Source organism: Hemiscyllium ocellatum, chromosome 29 (genome assembly GCF_020745735.1).
Source record: "Hemiscyllium ocellatum isolate sHemOce1 chromosome 29, sHemOce1.pat.X.cur, whole genome shotgun sequence".
Taxonomy (NCBI): Eukaryota; Metazoa; Chordata; class Chondrichthyes; order Orectolobiformes; family Hemiscylliidae; genus Hemiscyllium; species Hemiscyllium ocellatum.
In genome coordinates, this window is record NC_083429.1 from 30,231,536 (window position 1) to 30,256,836 (window position 25,301).

The 25,301-nt window shown below is 40.9% G+C and overlaps 1 protein-coding gene across 4 annotated transcripts in view; it reads left to right on the plus strand.

The window, feature by feature from the left end:
• opcml (opioid binding protein/cell adhesion molecule-like) overlaps positions 1-25,301 on the plus strand; it is a 1,024,953-nt gene that overhangs the window by 796,619 nt on the left and 203,033 nt on the right. The gene's annotated exons all lie outside the window — the stretch shown is intronic.

Below are 25,301 nucleotides of genomic sequence, written 5' to 3' on the forward strand. Positions count from 1 at the left end.
GCTAGGAACAGGCTGGTGGGACTAGTTTAGTTTGAGATTAGATTGGATGTTCGATTGATTATTTATATTTTCCTTTAACCAATTAGCCGACAGTATTGCACAGAGTAAACTCCCAAATATAGTGATCGCATGTAAGAAGAATTTATTTCCTTTTCACTCACTTGTCCTGAAAAGTGTGATCCTTTCTGGTGTAAGGTTATAGATTTTAGGTCACAATGCACCCACATCTGCCACGACACAGAAGCCAACCTTCCTGCCTCGTGCAGCCACAATTGAGGCTTAGTGTGAATTTATGTACGTTTAATGGATGCCTTGAGCTCGAAGCAGGAAACATAAAATGATAAATAATCCATGCTTTCTGGATCCTGTCCAACACTGTATCCAGCCAGCTGGCAGCTGTGTAGCACAATGTGGTGTCTGTTACCTTATTGGATTCATTCGATTAAATTCTCCCTGCAAAAGTATTTGAATAAATGATATTGCTGGTAACCTCTGGAAGAAAAGCACAACACAAACCTCATTGTTTTGAAGTGATTACAAAAATGCTACCAGTGTGTGTTTAAATAGGCAGCAATGCAACATTCATGTAGAAAAATATACGTTTATCCTATAATTGTTGTAATCAGGTTACTTCCTTGTGAGCAAATTAGTTACAATTCTATAATGGTAATGACTGTTTAGTACATTTGATAATAAAACAGCTTATGAATGCACCGATGACACAATAATGATTCGCTGCTGATTGAAAAATTAAATTCACTTCAGTAATAATTGATGAAAATGGCTCGGTTTGCTTCTCAGCTGATTTAGCTTTGTAGTTTAATAATATAAACATCATTTGTTTAGTTCATTTGATAAATTGTGTTCATATTTGATATACACAGTTATTGTCTGGATGGATGGTTCATTATAATCAGATGGCCGAACGTATTCAGAATGTGAGGAAACTGCTCTTGGCAAATAAACTAGTTGCCCATCATGTGGATTGTTGAACAATTTATGAACCTGAGGATATTTTGCCTCTTGGTGTTTTCTTCAGCAGTTTTATGCCTCGCTTGCTGCTGTTGGATATTTCAATGTATCCCTTCTGAGTGAAATAGGGAGAACATAACAACTGGTGTTGCAGGCAATCAGTGTAAGTTGACAGAGCAGAAGTATTTTGGTTCAACCATATTAGGGATCGGGCAGTCAGATTTAACAACTCTGCCCTGCCCACTACCTCCAGTCCCTCCCAGTGTTAATCCTCACTCTGTCTAGAACAAGACCAGAAATTGTTGGAGTAACTCAGCAGGTCTGGCAGCGTCTGTGCCAAGAAAAAAAACAAAGCAACTTTTTTTAATGCAAACGTTTCATCAACAATGATGCAATGCCTTAAATGGATGCGTCTGGCGCAGGCAGCAGTGAGGCGCAGGATGTAGGGCATCACAGTGGCTCAGTGATTTGCACTTTTGCCTCACAGCGCCAGGGACGCAGGTTCGATTCCAGCCTTGGGCGACTGTCTAGATGGAGTTTGCACATTCTCATCGTGTCTGAGTGAGTTTGCTCTGGGTGCCCCAGTTTCTTTCCAAAGTCTTAGGATGCTGAAAATGTGTTGCTGGAAAAGCGCAGCAGGTCAGGCAGCATCCAAGGAGCAGGAGATTCGATGTTTCGGACATAAGTCCTTCTTCAGGAATTCCTGAAGAAGGGCTTATGCCCAAAACGTCGAATCTCCTGTTTCTTGGATGCTGCTTGACCTGCTGCGCTTTTCCAGCAACACATTTTCAGCTCTGATCTCCAGCATCTGCAGACCTCACTTTCTCCTCAAAGTCTTAGGATGTGCAGGTTAGGTGGATTGGCCATGTGACATTGCCAGTTGTGTTCAGGGGTGTGCAGGTTAGGTGGATTGACCATGTGACGTTGCCGGTTGTGTTCAGGAATGTGCAGGTTAGGTGGATTGACCATGTGACATTGCCGGTTGTGTTCAGGGATGTGCAGGTTAAGTGGATTGACCATGTGACATTGCTGGTTGTGTTCCGGGATGTGCAGGTTAGTTGGATTGACCATGTGACATTGCCGGTTGTGTTCTGGGAAACTTTTAAGGACTAAAACTCCACACCTTGTTCTCGATGAAAAGTGTTTTGCTCAAGGCGGTACTTTTTAAGATAGGGGGCTGTCACAACAAGTTAAAGTAGGTGTTGAGGAGATTTAAAGAGTAACATTAGATGTTAGGGATTTCAGCAACATAGACAACAGGGATTGTTGTTGATGCAGGGAAGGTTGAGGGGAGATTTTAAGCATTCTAAGGGGCTTTAATAACATTATAAGTGCAAAGCTATTTTTGTTAACAGATGAGAGTTATGTCCATTCTGGATGTCCTGATATGGGAAGAATAGGAAGCTAGAGAAGATTCATATGTGATTTACCAGGACCTTGCAGAGAATGGAGGGTTTGAGTTATTAGGATCGGGTGGGACTTTTTTCACCAGAACATAGGAGGTTGAGAAGTGACCTATTAAAGGTTTATAAAATCATGAGGGGTATAGATAAGGTGAGTGGCAGGTATCTTTTCCCTAGGTTGATTTCAAGACTGGGAGCATATTTTTAAGGTGCGATGAGAAAGATTTAAAAAAGACATTGGGGCAATTTTTGTTACATAGAAAGTGGTTTGTGTATGGAATGAACTTCTAGAGAAAATGGTGAATCCGGATTCAATTAGAGCATTTAAAAGACACTTAAACAAGTTTATGAATAAGAAATGTTTGGAGGGATATGGGCCAATTGGAGGCAGGTGCGACGAGTTTACTTTTGGGTTGTGGTCAGCATAAACTGACTAGATTGAAGGGTCTGTTTCTGTGCTGTATGACTATGACTCTGAGTCAATGATCCCAGGGTATATACCTAAGGTAATTGGCAATGAACCAGAGGGGTGGGATTTTATCTTGCCATGCAATTTATTTTGTCGTGGAATACATTGTCTAAAAGGGTGGTAGAAAAATAAAATCAAATGCTAATTTCTCAAAAGGGAATCGGATATAGATTTAGAAAGAAGAAAGTTACAGAAAATGGAGAATCAAGTGAAATTAATTATGTGACACTTTCAAAGAACTAGCATAGACTTAATGGTCAAGTAGCTTCCTTGTTCTAAGTTTCTGCAATTTTTAATCGAGGAATTGTTGATGCATTGTGAGTAATTTTCTTTGTAAGGAAAGCTTAAAACACCAAAGTGCTGGGGACAAACATTAAATGGAAGGCAGTCGGAGGTTAATTACTATCTCTGATAGCAGCTTGTGTAGTGCCAGTTGCTTCGAAATCTGGCTGCTGCCCCTGGATGGAGATCAATTTACTCAGCTCTTTTTTTTTCCACCTGTTTTAAAGATTTTTCCATCATGATTTGCTGTTTTGCTTGGATTTCATTAATAAATTAAGTGTGAGTAAGGCTCAGACTGCACATACAAACACATTTGAGTCTGGCAGCTGAAGTGGTGCCAGGCATGCTGGATGCATGTCATTGTATGTCTGTTGATACTGCAGACCCATGTTGTGACAGGGACTGTTCAACAGCAGCAGTGACCTTGGTTTGTTTTACAAGGCTAATTTCAGCTCTGCAAGCTGATGGTGAGTAGGGAAGGAGAATTAGTAAATACTGGCGTCTCAAGCGCATCTCTTATCTTGTGACAAAGTGATTCTTATGTTATCTTAGAAACAAATCAATATGTTACCATGGAGCAGTGGGACCCAAAAGAAAAGAGGGAAGCACTTTGTTCAGCATCCTTTTCAGCTGATCCTAGATTGTGTTCACAGCTTTATTTTTCACACTTGTGAGTGACGCATTTTGGTTTTTATTCTGTTGAATTGTTCAATCTGCAGACACTAAGGTCACCCTCTCCACTCACTGAATTAAAACAGATACATATCATAGATGGTAAAATCCAGATTTTGTTTGCATTGGATTCTGCAATCACTTTCTGAGCTGAAACTTGTATTTAATTAATGACAGAAGGTGTTAATGACACAGAAAATATGTCAAATATTTACCATTGTCTATCACTTGAATTTAAATCATAATCAACAAATAGGAAACCCTTTTTGAAAGTTAGACTGCAATAATAGTTTTGTTCTCCATGAATATCCATGGGAGTATTCCCAAAAAATAACACAATGAACCAGCCAGGAAAACTGGTCACCTTTGTATTTGTGTATTTGTCAGTGTAATGTAAGTTGGATAAAAAAAACATATATATTTTAATCAGTGTACTCATGGTGTTATAGAATCATATAGCACAGAAACGGACCCTTTGGTGCAACTCATCCATGCCGACCAGGCACCCCAATCTGACCGAGTCTCATTTGCCAGTATTTGGACCAGATAACTTTAAACCTTTCCCATTTATCTAGCTATCCAGATGCCTTTTAAATGTTGTAATTATACCCTCCTCCATCACATCCTCTGACAGTTTGTTCCATACACGCACTGCCCTCTGCATAAAAACATTACCCCTTGTAACCTTTTTAGATCTTTCTCTTCTCACCTTAAACTACACCTTCTAATTTGGACTCCCCGACCCTGGGAGAAAAACCTTGGCTATGCACCCGATCCATGCCCCCCATGATTTTATAACTCTCTGTAAGAACATTCCACAGTCTCCATGCTCCAAGGAAAAAGGCCCAGCCGACTCAGCTCTCCACACAGCTCAAACCTTCCAGTCCCAGCAACGTCCTTGCAAATCTTTTCTGGACTCTCCCAAGTTTCACAACACTCTTCCTGTAGAAGAATGTTACTGAAGCATTTCACAACTATAAAGCCAAACAATGTTAAATGGAGTTTGATTTATTACACATCACCAAGGACTGATGTTCAGCTATGACCACACAGCAATCTTCAGTCATTTCAGCTTTGCCATTGGCCACAGCCTTAGCACTTGTGGTCCTCACAATGGCTATCTCCCTTCTTCATGTGGTTCAGTGCATGCCTGTCTTAATTGTTGGTTCTTGCTTATCTCTAGTTGCATGAGGCCTTGTCCTAAGAGAGAAAGGGGTGTGTCATCAGCTGCCATGTAATTTGTTTAGCTGATGCAGCCATCATGGTTCAATAATTGGCAACACACACTTTAACTGACACCAGTGGCACAGAGGGTGCCATTTTGGGGACTCTTGCGGGAATTTGTTGCTGCCAAAACTAGAATGAGTTCAATCTCTCTTTTCTGAAACTAACCTAACAGGTTGATGTTTCTGAATGACCTTGATCTGTCAGTTTAGTGACAGCAAAGCAAGTTTATTGAATGCAGGTTGATGCCTGAATTGAAATGGTTGTCATTAGAATGTTACATTACTTTTTCTGCAGAGTTAGAAATCACACACCTCCAGATGAGAGTCCAGCAGGATTATTTGGAAGTACTAGCTTTTGGAGCGCTGCTCCTTCATCTGGGGGTTGTGGAGTATAACATCGTAGGACACAGAATTTATAACAAAAGTTTACAGTGTGATGTAACTGAAATTATATATTGAAAAAGACCTGGATTGTTTGTTAAGTCTTTCATCTTTTAGAATGACCATGATAGTTTTAGTTCTTTCATATGTGAAGCCCAGAACGTTTTTATTTTTAGTTAAATTCTCAAGTGAACTTTAACAATAGGTGCCATGTCAGCTTAGATAATGCATGGAAGGTGTGACGTGCCCTGTGTGAGGCTGTCTCTGCCCAGTATTCAGACTGATTCTAATTCTAAACAAGAGACATACAGAATCGTACATGGATTCGTGCAATTTTTGAGCAAAATAAAATGGAACTTTGTAAGTACAAATTCACCCCACAAACTTGTGTGTGTGTGTATATGAATCTGCGTGTGGGTGGGGAATGGGTGTCTGTGGGAGAGTGTTTGTGTGTGTGAGTGCGAGTGTGTATGTGTGAGCATGTGAGAGAGAGCTTTTGTATAAGAAAGGGTCTGCATGAGTGAATGGACCTGTCAGAGTGTGTGTTGGTGTGTCTGTGTGTGTCTGTATGTGTGTATAATGCAATAGGGTCACCTGTAGTGTGACATAGACTCAAGGTCCCTGTTGAGGCCATTCCCATAGGTACTGAAATTTGCTATCAGCCTCTGCTCGGCCACTTTGCATTGTTGTCTGTTCCAAAGTCCGCCTTGGAATATGGTCAACTAAAGGTCCGAGGTTGAATATCCCGGACAACAAGTGTTCTCCGACTGGAAGATAACACTCCTGTCTGTTGTTGTGCGGGGTCCATTTATCCATTGCCATTGCCTATGCTCATTATCGCCAATGTACCACGCCTCAGGGCATCCTTGCCTGTAGCGTATGAGATGGCCAGTGTTAGTCGAGTCATATGAGTACCTGCAGCGTATATGGTGAGTTATGTCCCCACGTGTAATAGTGGTATCCGTGTCGACACTCTGACACACCTTGCCATGACAGGGTTGTATGGTGTTGTCCTGAAAGCCAAGCAGTTTTCTGCGAACAATGATCTGTTTGAGGTTAGGTGGTTGTTTGAAGGTGAGAAGTTGAGGCTTCAGAAAAGTCTTAGAGAGGTGCTCATCCTCATTGATAATGTGTGGCAGGCTGTGAAGAACATGGTGTCATTTTTCGGATCCTGCGAAGTACTGGACAGCCCTGTCGGTTGCAGCTCACATCTGTCTCCTGAGGAGGTCATTACAGTTTCTTGCTGTGGCACATCGGAACTGGCAGTCGATGAGTTCAGCATTGTACCCTGTTCTTATGAGGGCATCCTTGAGTACTTTCAAGTGCATGTCATGTTCCTCCTCATCTGAATAGATACAGGCACTAGGAAGTACTCAGGATGCACTCATAAGAACGGGTTACAATGGTCAACTCATCGATCTTCAGTTCAGACATGCCACAACGAGAAACCGTATTGACCTCCTCATGAGACAGACACGAGCTACAACCGACAGGTACCCTACATTGTCCAGTACTTCCCAGGAGTCAAAAAACTACGCCACGTTCTTCACAGCTTGCAACACATTATCAATGAGGATGAGCACCTCACCAAGACCTTCCCCAGACCTCCACTGCTCGCCTTTAAACAACCACCAAACCTCAAACAGATCGTTGTTCGCAGCAAACTGCCCAGCTCTCAGGACAACACCATACAACCCTGACACGGCAGACACCGCAAAACATGTCAGAGTGTCGACACGGACGCCACCATCACATATGGGGACATAACCCACCGTGTAAGCTGCAGGTATGAGAATGTAACTTTAAAAAGTTAAGTTCTGGGCATTACATATGAAAGAACTGAAACCAGCATGGTTATTCTAAAAGGTGAGAGACTTAACAAACAATCCAGGTCATTTTCAATGTATAATTTCAGTTGCATCACACTGTAAACATTTGCAAAAGTTCTGTGTCCTACGATCTTATACTCCACATCCACCTGATGAAGGAGCTCTGAAAGCTGGTGCTTCCAAATAAACCTGTTGGACTATAACCTGGTGTTGTGTGATTTTTAACTTTGTATATCCCAGTCCAACACTGGCATCTCTGAATCATTATTTCTGCAAGCATAACATAGTATAGTTTCACTGAAGTAGGCTTTTGGAGGTCAAAATGATAACTCCCGTAAATGTGATTGCTGAGCATGTTCTATCCCTCGTATCACCATTAAGTACTCTCAGGCCAAGCATAACTCTTGTAAAACTACATTTACAGTATGGAGCTGGTGCATTTACAGCTTCAACCTTCTGCTGTAACATTTTCTCCTGCACAAGGGAGCGAGCAGTATCTGACATTACATTGTACCGCCATAGTTGTAAATCAGTACATAATGAGTGTCCTGCCCCAATCCTGAGCAAAAAATTTCATAAATCTTTTTTGGTATAGCCTGACATTTTATTACTAAGAGTTTGTCTACTGCACTTGTGTCTACTGGTTTCAATTGCATTGACATATGAGCAGAGGTAATCTATTCATCCCATCAATTCTACTCAACTATTCAATGACATCTTCACTGATCTGATAATCCTTAACTTCACTTTTCTGCCTTTTTCTGCCTTGATTCCATTACTGATTAATAATCTGCCCATATCAGCTTTGAATGTACTTAATGGCCCAGCCTCAATAACCTCTATGATATAGAATACCACAGATTCAGGAAACAAAAACAAAATCTGTGGATGGTGGAAGTCAGAATAAAAACAGAAATTGCTGAGTAAATCCAGCAGGTCTGGCAACATCAGTGGAGAGAAAGCAGAGGTAACATTTCAGGTCCAGCGACCCTTCTTCAGAAATGCAGATTCCCTACTGTTTCAGTTCATTTTGTTTACAATTCCATATCCTCAGTAGAAAGAAACATTCAACTGCAAGTTTGTTGGAGGTGCAAGTTCATGTCTCAATTACCATACCTGATCTGACAAACTCCAGTTTCAGCTTCTGATTTGCCTGAGGCCATTATATGCTTTTTCCATTCAGAGCTAGATAAGAATTGCATTTCTATGGAGATTCCTCTTCCAAATTTAGAGGCAGCAACTAGAGTTGCAACAAAGATTAAGTGCACAGTGATATGTTAGTGATTGTCAGGATTGATCAGCAGCCAACCCTGTCTTGGGACTGAATATTCTCAGCTTTGTGCTCCTAGCAACGCATGGAATACAGACTAGAAAATGGTGCAATTTTGCTCTTCAGTTGGAGTTTTGTTCTTTGCAACATGTCTTTTTACACAAGAAAGAGAATAATGTTTTACGTTAAAACAGATACTTACACCTGAGACTGTTGACAATGCACGCACAGTTACAGGGAGAGATCAATGAAAAAAGTGTGATTATGAGTCTTGAAAGTTAATATTTTTTTCAGTACTTTTTGTTTCTTCACATGAGAAATAAATCCCTCAACTTCTTTGACTACATTAAAACAGGTTTTCTAAAATCACTCTTTAGAGGGAAGATTATTAATACAAACTGATATGTTGTCAGGGGAATACTTTAAATATTATAAATATGTTTATTAGAATGATGTCTGATCTGAAATGCCAACACTCTCCTAAGGCTGTCTCTGACCAGTAATCTTTTTCGGACTGAATTTATAAAGAATGAGTTTGCATTCAGACAGTACCTTTCAAGTTATCAGGCTAGTGACCCAGAACAATTCACAGTCAAGGAATTCATTTTCAAAGTCTGGTCACCCATTATGTAGTCAAATGTTAAAGCAGTTTGAAAGTAGAAAGATTCCACAAACAGAAATGAGATGCATGTCCACATGAATTATTTAACGCAATGCAAGTTGACAGATTGACTGTTGATTCAGCCACCACACACACAGATTTTATTAATTAATGGTTGTGGAACTCACTGGCAAGTCCTGGGCTTGTCGTCAGTCCCTAATTGTGCTTGGGAAGGTGGAGGTGAGCTGCATTCATCATATTGCCATCGGATATATAGTTCCAGCATTTTGACCCACGGCAACAATGCGGGAATAGTAATAAATATCCATGTCAATTGAATTTAAGGGGAACTTGAAAATGGTGGCTGTCATTTGCTGTTGGTCAATAAGGTTTTGGTACTGGTATGGTCCAGGCAGAACATTGCAATGTAATCTGGACTTGTGACTTGTGGGTTTTGAACAGGTTTTGGGTGACTGAAGAGGTGAATAATTATCTGCTGTTGTGGCCGTGGTATTTATCTTGCCCGACCTTATTCTACAGCTACTTCATCTATTACTATATCAAGATCAAGGACCTTTTGACTGAGTCCATACAATATTCTGATGATACAAAGTACTTATTAAAACTCTCTTGCCAGTTCCAGGATTCTGATCATTAATTCACAAGTCTCATCTTGCAAGGGACCAGTACTCACTTTAGCTACTCCTCTATTCATATAACAAAGCTTTTCCTGTCTGTCTGCACATTTCTTGCCAGTGGTCTCTCAGAGTCCAATTTCTCTCACTTTATCCAGTTAGCAGGGGTTACAGCCACAATCAAATCAGTCATGATATTATTAAAAGGCTGAGCATGTTCAATAGGCTGAATGGTTTTGTGATTCCACTAAATTCTCCAATTGTTAAGATGAATTATCAGTCACTGTCCCACTTTATATCACTATGCACAGTGCATATACCTGGAAAATAAGATCACCACCATTCACAAATGTAATGACAAACTAGTGCTGACATTAATGTTTTTCAATAGTAATTCACCTATCTAACTGAAACCTTCCAATCCAGTTAAACATTCCATCCTTGACGACTCAACCATTTCCTAAATATCTTTATTGTCATGTCTAATGTTGTTCTGGAATAGACTCACTTATTGACTTTTATTTTACCTTTCACTCAAATGCCGTGTTTTGCGCTCTGAGATACAGCTCAAAATTCACATTTATATGTGCTGCCTTTGATACTTGAGTGTGGACTATTTGTGGGGTTTCTTCAGTTCCAAGATTGAGACTTTCCATACAATCCCTCTTAACATAGTGTATTTTTCTTCTCCAGCCCTTTCTAGCTCAGACGTCCCATCACCCGATCATTTTTCTCCATCTAGCCTGCTTCGGCTGTAAATTCAAATCTTTCCTTCGACCTACATCTTGCTTCTTTCATCCACTCCAAAATCAACTATTAACCTTTCAATCAACTGAATGCTAATTCAGATTATTATTTGTTTCTTTTCCTTGGGCTGCTTCATCAAAGATGTTCTGTATACTGTAAGGTCAGAAGTAGGCATGCTCTCATTATTGATTGCACAATGTTCTGCCTCTTTCATGGACCGTGAGACACTAAAGCAGTCTATGTTCAAATGCTGCAAGACCCAAACAAATATCCAGGTTTGGGCTGATAAATAGCAAGCAATGTTTTCCAAGCAATGACCATCTCCAGTGAGAGAGATTACAACCATCTAATATACAATGGTGTTGCCAATGTTGCATCCCCCACAATTAGTATTAACCAGAAAGTGAACCAAATCAGCCACATAAACAGTGTGAAGACAAGAGGAGGCCAGAAGCTGGGAATTCTGTTGTGAATAACTCACCCCTTGACTCCCCAAAACCTGTAAGGCACAAGTCAGGAATGTGATGAAACACTTTTCACTTTGCTGATGAGTGCAACTCCGAGAACCTTGAAGAAACTTGGACCCTATCCAACCAACCTATGTAAGTGGCACCATCAAATGAGTGTAGCACACTGTGAGACTATTTACCTTCTCACATCTGTGCTGGCTCTCTGTAAGAACTTCAAGCTAATCCCACTGTCCTGCGATTTTCCTGTTGTACTCTTCAGACATTATCTGATTTCCCTTTGAAAGCCATGGTTGAATCAGTCTGCACCATATTCTCCGGCAGAGCCAGACAGACACAGCACTTCAGTCAAAGCTGAAGCTGCTTCATGGTGCCACACCAAGGATTGTGGCTCAGAATTCTATTCTGCACAATAGGAGGTGGTTATTCTTGTCTTTTCTAGTGCATCTTGGCCTGTTAAGCTTATGAATGACTGCTTTCTGACTCTACAAAGGATCTGCAAACACTTTTATTGATAACAAAATGCACAACACAGTTTTCTAAAGTACATCTCTCAGCAGCACAGACTGTTTCTTCACAGTTTCTTGCACATGACTGCTGACACCACTATTTCCATGATATACATCCTGATGTCATTATGATATTCATACTTATTGTGTTGCAGAAAGGAAGCGTTATAAAGCTTCACTGTCACCTCCTTACTTTTGAATTCCATGCCTCTAATAAAGCTAATTTTCTTGGAAGCCTTCTCAACCTATTGTGCACCACCTTCAACAATGTTTTGCACAAATACTCCCCCGATCTCTAGCGTTAATGTTCCCTCCTACACACACTTATGTTCTTTTGCTTGTATCTTCAATTTGCTGCATAAGTACTGCTATAGGTTTCAAATAATTTGCTCCTCTCTTTGGAAATTTCATTAAATCATTCTCCCTGTGTTTCTATTCCTTGAAATGTGGGTGAAGTTCAAGAGGGGAAAATGTGAGCAATAAAGTTCCAGCAGGAAGGTAATAAAATGAGAAGGTTGCCTGTTGGGAATAGGGAAGCTCATTGACAAACTTGATTGCCCGCTTGCGTACAATTTAAATGTCATTTTAACACAATGCAATCTTGCCTCCTCTGTTTAGAGGAACTCCCATGTACCCTTTGTGCCTTCAGTAAACTGTCCAGAGAAAGCTAACAAAATATATGCAGACAAGCAGGAGACTGGAAGAAGACAGCAAGCCAGGCAGCATCGAGAGGTGCAGAAGTCAATGTTTCGGGTATAACTCTTTTTCAGGATTGGGGGTGGGTGTCAGGGGAGCTGCAGATAGAGGGGCAGAGAGAGGGAAAGTTCAGAGGGGTGAGGTAGAGATACGTGAACACAGGTAGAGTGCATCACCTGGTTGGTCGATGAGAGGAATGAATCCTGTTGGTAGCTGGAAAGGGAGTCGGGGGATGGGAAGACAGGTTATTTGAAATTGGAGAACTCAATGTTGAGTCCTCTAGGCTTTCGGCTTTCCCATTCTCTCTCCATCATGACCATCCTCAGCCCCATCCATTGCCACAGTGAATCAGACCGTAAATTGTAAGAACAACACCTCACCTTCACCTGAGCAGCTTACAGCTCAGAGGACTCAACAATAAGTTCTCCAATTTGTCTACCTTGGATTCCAGCATCTGTAGTTTTTTTGTCTCTAACAAACTACAAGCGACCTTCTTGACTCAGTCATGGAGTTTTTCTAACATGAAAGACCTTTTGACTCAGTATTGGCTCTTTAGTCTTTTGGACCTCCAGGACACTGAGTCACAGCTTTGACCTTGGAGACAGGTGGATATCTGCTGAGCTGATGCTCTCAGTGCTTACACTGGACACAGCAAGGAAATTCAGGGCCCAGAATTACTATGTCCAAAAGGGGTTGCAGACAACTGAAGTACAAAGGAGCCATATTTTCAATTTGCATCATCAACCAAAGTTCCTACCTACAAAGAGAAGAGGTAGTAGCAGCATGGAAATATTTTGGGGAGGTTGGTGGACTCTTCCCCTGAGACCGTTGATTGTGTTTTTTTCTGTGCAGAAGCGATAGAAGTTCAGATGCTGGCGATCATTCTTCTGGCAGAGTTTTCCTCAAGAGCCTGAAAGGTGATTTCCAACTTGGTTGGAGAACCTACAAATGTGGTGCCAGCTCTTGCGCCATAATAGAGCGTCCCGAAATGGCAGAGCCAGCTCCCACCATTTGATCCGGCGGCTAACCCACATCACTCACGTTCGGGGTCAACCGATCACCAAGATCCCCACGGCAGATCCCAACAGTTTCCAGGCCTGCCAGAGGGTGTGTGGAAACCAGGATCAACCCCAAATCTCAATGGCTTCTCATTCATGACCAGCTATGAATGAAACTACATTCCGTTTACCCCGCTAATCCACAATCTACAGCCCATGCTGACAGGTTCCTATCTGTATTAAGAGTGCGGTGCTGGAAATGCACAGCAGGTCAGGCAGCATCTGAGGAGCAGGAGAATTGATGTTTTGGGCATAAGCCCTTCACATTCCTGATGAAGGGTTTATGTCCGAAACGTTGATTCACCTGCCCCTTGGATGCTGCCTGACCTGCTCTGCTTTTCCAGCTCCACATTCTCGACCCTGATCGCCAACAGCTGCAGTCCCCACTTTCTCCAAGTTCCTATCTGTATCAAAAGCAGCATTTGCAATCTTTTCTTTTTATCAAAGTGCAAGGAAATTTGCTGCATCATAGTCCAACATCTCGTGATATTTATTATATTATGGTTTTTAAGGTTGATTAAACCTGACCCTCCATACTGGGGAGCATCTAAGTGAAACTTCTCTAACTGTTTCCAATGCAATGATACCTTTCCTTAAATATTGGGACCAAAACTCCAGATATGGTCTCACCAGCATTTTACACCCCTTCTTAGAGTGAGTGAATGAATGACAGAGTGCTAAGATTGATTCATTCTTAAGAACCCTACAGGCCATTCAGCCCAACAATTCCACACTGACCCTCTGAAGGGTAACCCAGACCCATTCCCCTACATTTACCTCAGACTAATGCACTTAACCTACAGATCCCTGAACATTGTGGCTAATTTAACATGGCCAATTCACCTAACTTGCACGTCTTTGGATTATGGGATGAAACCGGAGCACCCAGAGGAAACCCACATGGAAACGGGGAAAATGTGCAAACTCTACACAGACAGTCAACCGAGGCTGGAATTGAATCCAGGTCCTGGCGCTGTGAGGCAGCAGTGCTAACCACTGAGCCACCATTCTCTGGCCATTTGTTTCAAAAGGAGAGGGGAGACTGATGTTTGTTACTACCAGGAGAGAGGATAGGACCTGAGGGCATAGTCTCAGAATGAAGGAGCGCCAATTTAAGACCGAGGTCAGGAGAAATTTCTTCTCTCACAGTGGTGAGAGTCTTTGGAATTCCTTGCCACAAGGAGCTGTGAATGGGGGAGATTCCTTGTGTATATTTAATACTGAGATAGATTCTTGATCGTTTGGGAAATAAAGGGTTCCAAGGGATACGGCAGGAAAGTGGATGTGAGGAATGTCGGATCAGCCATGATCCTATTGAATGGCAGAACAGGTTTGGGGGGTCAAATGGCCTACTCCTATTCCTATTGCTAATGGTCTAAGAACATGACTGCTCTTGTGGGGATGGGGAGAGCTGTCAACCAACCGCCTAGGTTTCATTGTGCTCTTTTGCTCTGTTTCCCATTGCTCTCCCACTCTCCCCATGCAAATCCATCCTTAATTGGTTCAAACTCTTAAACCCTGATAAACTAATTCCCCTCTTTTGTTCAGGCACTAGTGGCACCCACCAAACCTCCACCCATAATAGATCAGCAGAGACCCTCACCTTCACCTCTGAGGCTGAAGCAACTGAACCCTTGGGAAGTTCACCAGCTCAGAGACGTTTACCTCAATAGGTCCAGCACCTAGACTACCCTCAGGAGCATAATCCAATCAGCATGTCACTGACATCTCTAAAGCTGGTTGAAGAAAAGATGCCGAGGAGAAAGTGAGGACTGCAGATGCTGGAGATCAGAGCTGAAAATGTGTTACTGGAAAAGTACAGCAGGTCAGGCAGCATCCAAGGAGCAGGAGAATCAATGTTTCGGGCATCAGCCCTTCTTCAGGAATGAGGAAAGTTTCTGGCCCTCAGAGGGTTGTCAGACACTGGGCATCATCATCAACCCAAGACAACAGATGATCATATGTTTCCAATCTTTAGTGACTTTATCACAACTCACTGAGCAGCAGGCAAACTTGTCAAAGGCAGATCTAAAGTTGTATTGAAGAATAGAAGGGTGCACCAACAAGGGTCCACCAGAATACATTTGTGTGTCGAACAAACTCCAAAGACACGCAATGACCCAATTTCTAGACTGCAAAGAGAGGATCCCCAAACTCGAGATGTGTGTGTGTGCCCCTTTGTGCAAGTTAACCTGGCAGAAGCATGTAATCACATATGTCCTTGAGCTGTAAAGAGTTGAAGCACTAACATTGGGTGTGAGTTGGTCTAGTATGAGATTGCTGATGTGGTACAGCTGATTGTTCACCACTGCCACGTTGTGTGGTAGCGCATCAGGGACATTGTGGTAGCAACATATAATGGCTGAAGCGAGCAATTGGTGAGCTGCAGGCATCATCTGTCTTACATGTTAGGAATTTGTGCCATCTAATTTCTCGGGGAAAAGGAGAAGACAACTGGAAGTGGCATAGAAATAAGACCGACTGGGCTGCAAATGCTGCTGAATGATGGGAGAAAAGGAGAAAATCTGAACCATTTTCTTGACGTTGAGTTTCTGACTCTTTCATTCTCTCTCTATTTTCCCAACATTCTCACCATTGCCCATTCCATACTAAGGATGGGTAAATTCTGACCTTAATTTTGCTTTATGTTGCCAATGCATAGTCCTTTACTTAATAGTTTTAAAACCCAAAATGATTCCTTGTCAGTACTCCTTTAAAGACAGAACCCTGGTTCAAGCTTGAATATCCCCAATTATTTAATTTTCATGATCAAAGTTTCTTCTCAGTGAGGGCAGCACGGTTGCTCAGTGGTTAGCACTGCTGCCTCACAGCGCCAGGGACCCAGGTTCAATTCCAGCCTCGGGTGACTGTGTGGAGTGTGCACATTCTTCCCGTGTCTGCGTGGGTTTCCTTCGGGTGCACCGGATTCCTCCCACAGTCCAAAGATGTGCAGGTTAGGTGAATTGGCCATGCTAAATTGCCCGTAGTGTTAGGTGCATTAATCAGGGGTGAATGTAGGGGAATGGGTCTGGGTGGGTTGCTCTTCGGAGAGTCGGTGTGGACATGTTGGGCCACAGGGCCTGTTTCCAGGGAATCTAATCTAATCTAATCTAATATCTAGTTTGTTGAGTAATGCTTATTTCTGCTGTTTTTATTTAACATTTTTGGTTGATTTTTCTTGAGAATGAATGGGTTAATTTCTTATCATATGATTTGAATCTCTGGTTCAATTAATCACAAATTGGTCACCTTAATCTGTAAATTCCAGAAATCTTGAGTATTTTATTATACTCCTGGAAATCTCAATTTTCCTTGCACCTTATAAGTAAAGTTGTGTGTTTCTAATTGTTTCTGGAGGTTGCTCCAGTCTCTCAGAAATGTGTAGAACAAATCAATATTTACAATGAAATGGCTAAATTTATAAACATGATCATCAAGAATTTTACCGAATGCACAGTTGTACTAGCAACATGCTAACTTGAGTCAGTTGGCCATACTGTGTCTGTGATTATTTGTATTGAGCATAATTTGAATTTTCATCTGAATTTTAATAGTGAAATTGGTCTGTTCTGTGAAATTAGCCACCTTTGATGGTACAAAGACAATTAAATTAACCTCAGTGTCTCCTTATAGAAATTCAGCTCCACAAAGGAAATACAAGAAAGGAAAATACTTGCACTTCCATAGCCTCGCTCACATAATTAGGTCCCAGAGCACTTTATAGCCAGTTAATTACTTTTGAAATGTAGTCACCTTTGTTTTGCAGGCGGTTTGTGCTTAACAGGTCCCTCAACAGCAATGAGGTAAATGACTGAATAATCTGTTCCAGTGATTGTGGCTTGAGGGGAACATGTTAAGTAGAAAATCAGGAGGATTCTCATATCCTTTGAATAGTTCCATGGGATCATTAGTGCACAACTGAGCAGGCAGTTGGGGTATTGGTCTATACCTCAAGCAAGAAACTGCATTTTTGAGATGTGTATTTCTCCTGGTTTCTAAAAAGCCCTCTGGGCTATTAAAAACAAGGATCAGAAATGAAAAAGGATTTCATCTGCTATCACTAGATTTTTGAACTTATTTTATGTTCTTCAGATGGTTTGAAGAGGGTTGAGATTCTTAAAAGAAATGCAATGAAGAGGTCAACAAGTTTGAAAACTCTTATCATAATGGAAGTACACTACATACTCAATGGCGAATTATTTGGCAAATACAGGGTTGGAAATCTGTGTTCTGAAGCTTCATACGACTCCTTAACATCTCTGTCATTGCTTCCAATTATTTTTCCATTTAGCTTATATTATCATGAGAAAAGTCAAACAGAAAATCAGTCAAGAAAAGTAAGAGCCAAGTGCTTCTTGTAGGAACGGGTGGCTAATCTGAGCACCTGAACTTGTATGTAATGGAGATATAAAGGACAATATAAAGAAACATAAAAATGGTCTCAATGTGATCATTCAGTCTGTTTCCAAATATGATTTCTTTTATATTGATATATAAATTTGATACATGTTATTATTGTATTATATGCTTAAATTAAGCATTCTAACAAATAAATGTGATTTTTTTTATCATGTATATTTGGTTAAGAAATGCAGGATTCTCACTTTGGGATACCTTTATTTTAGGAAATTCTATTTCGTAAGGGGTACATCAGATCAAAATGATCACTATCCCCTTGGCTAATTGTTTTTGGCATTCTATCCTTGATTTGTGTTCCCAGACAGAAAGGTAGAGAAGGAATATATGAGCTGCTGTCACTTGACTACAAATATGAAAATTAGGACCAAATCAAAAGTTCACTTCCATCTGTACCTAACAGTCAATAGAAATTGATGCATTTGTGGTTCTCTGTATGTTAGCCCTGATAAAATGTCTTGCAGAAGTCAGGTTTGTAGGGAATTAGATATCAGGATGTTTACCAACAGCTAACACTGAACACTGAGCTGATATCTTAGACTTATTTAGAGTATATACAATCTGGGTTATGATCTTACTTAGACGGCTATCCCAGTCTACACATAGCTTATTGGCGAACAAACTGATTGATTGAATTTCAAACTGACTGACTGCTCACTTAGTTCCTGATTGACTGAACGATTGAATTTCTAGAGTTTAAGGTGGAGACTGCTCATACTAGAATGTTACAGGATGATGTCATCCAGCTCTCTTAAAGGCACAGTGCATTTCTGAGATCAGTGCTTCAGACCAACAGAATGATTAAGAAACACCCTTAAGCAAACCTAAATGATCTATCTTTTGTGCTCATTGCCTTATCCTTTTGAATCTTATTTCCAGCTGCACAATATTGCGCTTCAGATTAATTTCCAGAAAAGTTGAGGGATGTTAAACTGCTGAAAGCCTTCGTTTTCTTCTATCTCTATCCAGATCACAGGTTTCTTTTCTCCTTCCATAATCCCCACCTCCCTCCGTGCCTTAACAACACTCTTTCTTCTCCATGCTGTACTCAAAGGGCTTTGCAATGTGGCCTAAATTTGGATTCTTCTCATTTTGCTGGCAACACCTTGGTATCCAATGTGGTCGATTACCAAGATGCTCCACACTATGGAAAACTAACACTCTGACTATTTTGTTTTCTCTTTTAGTACAGGGTCACCAGCACACCATTGACTTCCACAAGCTGACATGTAATCCTTCACAGGTCACCCTGGTTAAGGGTGCTGCTGCATCAGGATCTTGGATTATGACCATTCAATTCTTCCAATACCAAATATTTAAACATCCAAACTCCTTCATCCACTCCTCGCCCTGAGTTAATTTTTTAAGCTTCATATCGTAGAATCATAGTGATGTACAGCATGGAAACAGACTCTTCACTCCAATTTGTCCATACCGAACAGCTATCCTAAATTAATCTAGTTCCATTTGCCAGCACTTAGCCCATATTCCTCTGAACCCTTCCTATTCATATGCCCATCCAGATGTCTTTCAAATGGTGTAATTGTACCAGCCTCCACCACTTCCTTTGGCAACTCATTCCATACACACACCACCTTCTGCATGAAAAAGTTGTCCCTTTTAAATTTTTCCCATCTCACCCTAAACCTAGGCCGTCTGGTTCTGGACTCCCCACCCAAGGGAAAAGACCTTGTCTCTTTACCCTAGCCATTCTTCTCTTGATTTTATAAACTTCTATAAGGTCACCCCTTAGCCTTCGATGTTCCAGGGAAAACAGCCCCAGGCAATTCAGCCTCTCGCTTTAGCTCAAACTGTCCTGTACTTCCCTCTTGATGAATTATCTGATTCAATAATACATGTGATGAGGACAATTGGATAGAACAATAGGAGACCCAGTTTATAGAGGGTCTTGGTGAGAATATTATGCATTGCATTGATCTTCTTACCAATGGAAGCATGTTAATAAATTGGAAGCAGTTCAGAAGAGGTTTATCAGACTGCTCCCTGGAATGGGCAGGTTGTCTTATGAGGGAAAGTTGGTGCACACTCAGCTTGTATCCTCTGAGAGGTTAGATTTTTCTTTATTCATTCACAGGATAAGCTCAGTGCTGATCAGGCAGTATTTTTTGCCCATTCCTAATTGCCCAATGGGCAGTTGAGATTAAACCACCTTGCAGTAGGTGTGGAGTCACATGTAGGTCAAAACAGGTCGGGATGGCAGTTTCCTTCCCTAAAGGATATGAGTGAACCATATGGGCTTTCTGACAATCGACAATGGATTCATAGTCAACACATCACTCTTAATTCCAGATTTTTATTGCCTTCTGCCATGGCGGGGTTTGACCATTGCCTTGGCTCTCCATTAACAGTCCAATGATAATAACAGGAGGCTATTGCTCACTTCAGTAAGGGGTAACTGGTTGAAGGGTACTGGCTAGATGGATGTGGAGAGGATGTTTCTTCTATGGGAGAACTGGGCATCACTGTTTAAAAACCAATGGCCGCCCATATAAACCAAGCATGAAGTGAATGTTTCTCTCTTTGAGGGTCATGGGTCTTTGAAAGTCTTTTTCTGAAAGACTGGAATAAGCAGAGTACTTGAAGATTTTTTGAAGCAGAGATGGTTAGTGAGGGGGAAGGCAGGAATGTGCATTTGGGGTTACAATCAGAGCAGCCATGATCTTGTTGAATGGTGCACAAGGCTTGAGAGGCTAAATGGCCTTCTTCCTGTTGCTTTTTTAGAATAGATTCCCTACAGTGTGGAAACAGGCCCTTCAGCCCAATAAGTCCACACTGACCCTCCGAAGAGTAACCCACCCAAACCCATTTCCCTCTGACTGATGCACCTAACACTATGGACAACTTAGTATGGCCTGCACATATTTGGACTGTAGGAAGAAACCGGAGCACCCAGAGGAAACCCACGGAGACACGGGGAGAATGTGCACACTCCACACAGACAGTCGCCAAGGCTGGAATTGAACCCGGAACCCTGGTGCTGTGAGACAGCAGTGCTAACCACTGAGCCACTGCATGACAAACTGACACACAATACCAATGAGAAGCAGAAGTGTCCACAACTTGGAAGACACTAGATGACTGTCCCGGTGCTGCTGTCATCCAACCACGTCTTTCCAAAACTCTGCCCTTAGCTTAATTATCCCTCTGAGTGTGGTAACATCCCAATCGCTGTTGCAAGTCAATTAAAATTCCAGGAAAATTCCCCTTCAAATGTCTTAACTTTTTCATATCTCATTGACGTCATGTTGAATCTTTTTGCTGAACATCCAAAAACAATCCAAAACTTGCCTGTTCCAAATTTTAGGACCACCCCCCCCCCTCCAACTCAAGCTGGTACATTTTGATTGCCACATTCCCATGAATGCTGTGCTTTGAGAAACAGTGGGCTAATAATTGGAGACAAAAAGCACTGACCGACTAGTGCAAATGTGGCTTGGTGAACACTTCACTAAAGTTGCTCATGCTGACTAGTTAACTTATTTATACAAGATTCCTTGATTTAGCCTAATGGTTAGCACATTGCATTTGTGAAGCAGTTTCTGCAACATATTTGTAGCCATAGTATCGTTCAACTTGCTTTTAGTCCACATTTTTTCAGCATTTGCATGACTGCGACATCATTTATAACACGAGTACAGTTCATTAAATTCAAGCCTGTTTTATTTTAATTCAGCATACCTGGTCTGAAACTAAATCAAATTTTTGTCGAGAATTGTCTGGGAAGGTTTTAGAACAGGAGAAAATAAAATGGAAGATTGATTGTGAATGAAATCTAAAGAATGAATACTGAAGGAAGAAAACGTTCTTTACCAGAGCAAAACAGAATATAAGCATCCAAGGCATCTCTCATAATGTTATCAAAATGAGAAGTATTTGGAAAAATAAAATAAAGCTCAGACACAACCCACAGATATCTTGTCATCTTCTGGTGATTTCAATTGAAGTGATTGACGAATATGTGGTGAACGTAAATCCAACGAAAACTTTAAACACTAAAACAAATAAAATTACACAAATTGAGAATCAGGAATCAATATATTTGTACTCTATGCTATTCAGCATTTGTATCAGTCGTTGGTATTCCTTGTCAGTTCTCATTAATAGCACAGAATTGCAGAACTGTCAGGGTGCAGAAGAAATCTATTCGGCCCATTATGCCCACACCTGTTCTATAACCAACTCCCAATCACTTGCCTTTCCCCTTTTCCATGTACGCCACTTCTATCCAAATAATTATTGTGAATGCCTCAATTGAACCCGCTCCCCCACCTCCACTCCCATCTCCAGGCAGTACATTTGTACCCTAACTACACACTGTGGAGAAAATATAACATTCTCACATCAGCCTTCCTTCATTTGAAAATCACATTTTTGTTTAAAAAAGTATTTGGAAAGCTCCCTCAGAAGACTGTATGAGATTCTCCATTCTGCCCGTTAACATCTTTCTGGTACCTGAAATATAATTTAGAATAAGTGCTGAGGTAAACACTTGGCTAACTATAGGAACTGGGACAAAATGCTTGCTAAAACTGAAACTCAACACTGAATCTCAGTTAAAACATTGCAAAATTCAGAAAATAGGTATGTACACAGGAGCTATTTATTTCTGCTCATTGCTGTTATTAGCTGTCAATCAACACCGACACATAACTTTTTATAAGCAGTCCTTGAGTTAGTGTAACAGCTAAAATACAATTAAAAGCTGAATGACTTCAGCACTTACATACATGAGGAATAGATGACTTGCAAGGGCGAGGAGAATGGAATCTGCCAGTCATCATTCATGTTGTCAGCAGTTGCTTTATTTGTTCAAAGTAAATAACTGTATGTGGTTGCAATATTATATTTCACTGCAAATGAGCTTGTGTTGGCAACAGGTCTAACTCTACATTTTGTACAGCTCAAAGTGATGTTAGATAAAATATTAAGCTGTTATCAAACCACCTGCACAGCTTATCATAAAGATGAATTGGTTTTGTGGTTAAGCTGCAGGTTATTCTAATCTACGTTGCACAGATTGATTCATTTCTGTAGTTTCTGTACATGACTTTAAAATTTTCCTCCTTGTTTTCAAATTCCTCTATACCGTGCCCCTTGCTGTCTTTTTAATCTCCGTGAGTCCCACTGCCCTGTGAGTTATCTAATTCTGACTTCTTGTGCATTCTGAATTTTGATTGCATTCACATTGGGAGATGTGCCTTCAATTGAAAACAACACATGCTGGAGATCACAGCAACTTAGGCAACATCCATGGAGAGAAAGCAAACTAATGTTCCCCATCTAGATGACTTTTCATCAGAGCTTCTCCAGCATTTTTTTTTCACAATCATCTGCAGTAATTTGTGTCTTCAAATGACTTAGCCTTGAAATTTGGAATATCTTCCGTCTCACTTTATGCTTCTTCAAACCTAACATTTTGACTGAGCTTTTAATCATCTGACTGCATGGTTCAAATTTTTAAATTGGTTCTCCATTTTTGCTTTCAGTGATGCTTTCATTTCAGCTCTTGAGAAAAAGTTTGGCTGCACTGTCTGAACTCACATGTGCTTTATTAAAAGGTGACTTAGTGTCTGAACTGAAAGTAAACGTCCACATACAAAATAATAGCTTTACTTGTTACGAATGTACCTTGTTGTCATCAATTAAATGTCTCCAATGCTTTTTTTTACTGATGCATTGTTTGTTTCAACCAAGGTGGTGGTGTTGATTTTTATATTCAATGAGAACAGTTAGCACCGTTGATCAGGGATGTCAGGGATTACTTAATCGGATCATTATTTACTAGGATCAGTGGTTAATGATGCTCCATTGAAAACTGCGAGTAAAAAGTGAGGTCTGCAGATGCTGGAGATCAGAGCTGAAAATGTGTTGCTGGTTAAAGTGCAGCAGGTCAGGCAGCATCCAAGGAACAGGAAATTCGACGTTTTGCCCGAAACGTCGAATTTCCTGTTCCTTGGATGCTGCCTGACCTGCTGCACTTTAACCAGCAACACATTTTCAGTTCCATTGAAAACTGTACTTACGATAGCCATCGTGAAGTACAAACCAGTTACAAAATTCCAAACTGTTCACAACTGTAACAGGAAGATCAAGTTATTGCAGCAGAAGCAGCAACAGCTGTTTTGGACAGACCCATGTTGTTTTCACAGATATTCCTCTACCTTCTTCATCTATCCATCTGGACTTCAGACTTCAGACATGCTCCACTATCTTTAAATATTGATTGAAAAGAGGCCTCAATTAGGAGAAGCAAATGATGCACTCGTTTTTTAGCATCCTACAATGAAATAATTTTGAAATTCTTTGATTTTTGCTGCACAACCGTTCCTGTACTTTGCATTGTTCCAAAAACAGTTCTGTAATAGCTATAAATAGAGCTAAGAAATAACACGTTTTGAGAAGATTTGTAGCTCAGGTTGAGGTTTTGGATGAGGTTTGCTTGCTGAGCTGAAAGGTTTATTTCCAGACGTTTCGTTACCTTACTAGGTAACGTCTTCAGTGGACCTCATGCGAAACAATGCTGAAAATTCCTGCTTTCTATTTATATGTTTCGGTTTCTTTGAGTTGGTGATGTCATTTCCTGTGGTGATGTTATTTCCTGTGGTGATGTTATTTCCTGTGGTGAACTCACTTCCTGTTCCTTTTCTCAGGGGGTGGTAGATGAGTGGTAATTTCCCGATCTGACATAATCCTACTTGCCAGCATTTGACCCAACACCATGTAAACCCTTTTTAGTCTAATGCTTTTCAGATCTTGTAAATGTACCAGCCTCCATTACTTCCTCTGGCAACTCATTCCAAACACGCACCACTCTCTGCATGAAAATATTACCTCGAAGGTCCTTTTTAATTTTTCCCCTCTCTCTTTAAACCTATGCCCTTTAATTTTGGACATCCCCATCCTTTATTAACCCGAGGCTAAGCCCTCATGATTTGAGAAACCTGTATTAGGTTACCCCTCACCCTCCAATGCTCCAGGTAAAATAGCCCCCGCCTATTCAACCTTGCCCCATAAATCAAGCCTTCCAGCCCAGTAACACACTTGTAAGTCTTTTCTGCATCCTTTCAAGTTTAACGCTATCTTTCCAATAGCAGGATGACCTTAATTGTACAGAGTATTCTAAAAGTGGCTTCACTAATGTCCTGTATAGCCACAACGTAACGCCCCAACACTTATGTTCTCACCAATTAAAATTGATGATTTTGAAGAAAGGAAGTAATAAACATTTGATTTTGTTGATTATTCTGATGAGAAGCCTGTGAAGTTTGATGTGCTGAGCTCCAGTACTTCAGAAAATATGTACCTGTTGAATTTCTCCTTGATAATTCATCTTGACACATCGGATTATGAAATTTTTTACCATTCTCCTGGTTAGTAATGTTAAAAGGGAGAATTAAGGTGTGGACTTTTGCAACTATCCCATTGGTCGATTTGAAGTTGGGGTAGGAAAGTAAAATGTCGCACATGGCTGAAATAACTCCACAAAGGATGGTGTTCCGTCACCAAGTCATCCTTTACTTATGTGTGGGAAATCCTTGACACTGATCCAACTCCCTCAGAGCCAACTCTCAGTGACATGATGTGTGACACCCTTGTTTATATCTGTCAGCCAGGGGTCCCTAACTGGACTAGATTAACAACCTCAAT